The sequence below is a fragment of the Palaemon carinicauda genome, chromosome 15 (assembly GCF_036898095.1).
Source record: "Palaemon carinicauda isolate YSFRI2023 chromosome 15, ASM3689809v2, whole genome shotgun sequence".
Lineage (NCBI taxonomy): Eukaryota > Metazoa > Arthropoda > Malacostraca > Decapoda > Palaemonidae > Palaemon > Palaemon carinicauda.
The window spans coordinates 128,815,418-128,817,917 of record NC_090739.1 but is presented as its reverse complement, the minus strand read 5'-3'; the positions used below and the strand labels follow the sequence as shown (position 1 = coordinate 128,817,917).

The window sequence follows — 2,500 nt, the reverse complement described above, 5'->3', positions numbered from 1 at the left end:
AGGGTGGTAAGTCAGCCTCAACTTGGTGCCGGTCCCAAGCCCGGGTAAATGGGGAGAGTTGGCGGCAGGAAAGGCATCCGGCCATGAAAGATTAGCCAAAACCAATATGGCCAGTGGATATTGTAAGATTAGCACAGGAGTTAGAAAACTATCTGATAAGATCCAAGAAAGTAAACTGAGGTGGTATGGTCATGTCATGAGAAGAAATGAACAGTATTTGGGAGGAGAGTGATGGAAATGGAGGTACAGAGAACGAGAAGGAGAGGGAGACCAAAGCGAAGGTGGAGGGACTGTATCAAGGATGACCTTCGATCAAAGGGACTAACCGGTGATGAAGTGTGGGACAGAGGTAGATGGAGAACGCTGGCCAGATTGATTGATTGATTTGAAGTTCTCTGGCATCCTGACATCGAAGGTCATTGACACCGATTTCGTTTATCATAAATAAAGATTAAAAGAATATTCAATTAAAAACCAGAGAAGTTAATATGATATAAAAGTTAAATAGCATTAAGAAGACCTGCTTCTGATATGAATTTAAAATGCCACTGGCATTGTACGACACATCATGTCCCAAGGATCTTGGCAAGGATGAACCTGCCATCTTCACCACAAGCCTCAAACAGATATCTATTACTTTCAGTGCTATAAGTGGGGCACGCTGGCCAGAAACATCGACCCCACATAGAAGTGGGAAAAGATGCAGACAAAGAAGAAGACTATTTCCAGCTCTTTAAAATGTCCCCTTTCATTCTATCCTCCAGCCAAATTAAGCCAGGCATTCGGACAATATCACGATACGATGAACATATTGGAAGACACGAACGAAAGGATATTGATACCCGAATGTTGCCAGTGTGAGGAAGATTACGTCTATCAGTTTCAAACAAGTTTCATTTTAGACCATTCACTCACAGCTATAACATTTCCTATCAGGAAAGTTTTGAGACTGCTAAAATATGCCTATAATTAATACAAATTCATTTTCACTTCTCACAGATACGAAAGCATAAAAAAAAATTCTGTTGATATGTATATTCTTAAAAAACTTTTGGTAATTTTTAGACCATTCACTCACAGCTATAACATTTCCGATCAGGAGAGTTTTGGGAATGATAAAATATACCTATAATTATTAGAAATTCACTTTCCCTTCGCACAGACACGAAAACATTATTTAAAAAAAATTCTGTTAATATGTGTATTCTTAAATATCTTTTGGTAATTTTTTCAAATTATGTCCTTTCAAACTTTGTTAGATCTATCAATAGACTGCAAAGAGAGATTATAGGAATGTTATATATGGTATTACTCAGGGTAGCGTTCTTGGCCCATTAATTTTCAAACTTTATATACATGATATGTGGTTTGGCTTAGAAAACAATCTTGTTGCATATGCAGATGATGCTACTCTCTTTACATCAATTCCATGTGAATGTAGATCTGGGGTTTCTGAATCCCTTAACGGAGATCAAGTTATAATTAGCGCATGGTGTAAGTTATGGTGTATGAAGTTTAAACCTAACATAGTTCAAAATATAATCGAAGACAGTAGTTCCTCAATATTCAGAACTCCGCATTGATATTGTTTGTTTAACTGTATAGAACTCCCTTAAAATTTTAAGTGGGAATGTTGATTGCAAATTTACTTTTGAGAAAAACATTCTGTCTGTTTCTTGTTCAATTACACAAAAATGTCTTGTTGAGAAAGTATTGTAATATTTTTTAGTAGTCAATCTATTCTGAAGAAGTGCTTTAATTCTTTCATTCTACCTTGTTTCGAGTATTGTTCTCCTCCCTGATCTTCAGCTGCGGAATTTTAATTTGTTAGACAGGAACTTACGGTCTATTAAATTTCTTATGCTTATTATTATTTCTTATTAATCAATCAATCAATCAATCAAGAACCAGTAGAAAAAAAAATCTGGTATATTTTCATCTGTAAATCTAAAGTTTCATCTTCCGTTTTCCCATGAATTTACCTGGAACAATTACTGCCAATTTTATCATCAAAGAGTTAAAAAGCATAATTTGAATGAATGTTATTTTTCTCTTGACTCTTTATACGCTATACTGAAAGTTTGCGATGTGGAATTCTTATGTAATGGTATGGCACAGAAGGGAATATTTGTTTGTTGAATATTCTGGGGTAAGAAAAATTCTGAACATGATGGACTTGCATTCTTGGTAGAGGAATCCCTGCGCGAAGGGAATAAATACTTGAAGAATAAAATAGAAACTCCAATTTAGACATGAAATGAGAAAACAGAGATATATTTTTCCAGACAGTAGAATTAACAGGTTAATAGTTCATGGCCAATTAACAACGAGCAAAAAATAAAATAGAAAATCTTATTTAGACATGAAATGAGAAAACAGAGATACATTTTTCCAAACAATAGACTTAACAGGTTAATAGTTCATGGCCAATTAATAACGAGCAACAATAAGAGAGATTTCAAGCTGAAAAACTCGCTTTGTAAAATGTTCATACCCAAAA

The 2,500-nt window shown here is 34.8% G+C and overlaps 1 protein-coding gene across 1 annotated transcript in view; it reads left to right on the top strand.

Moving 5' to 3' along the window:
• LOC137654174 (uncharacterized) overlaps positions 1-2,500 on the top strand; it is a 143,714-nt gene that overhangs the window by 120,313 nt on the left and 20,901 nt on the right. The window lies entirely within an intron of this gene.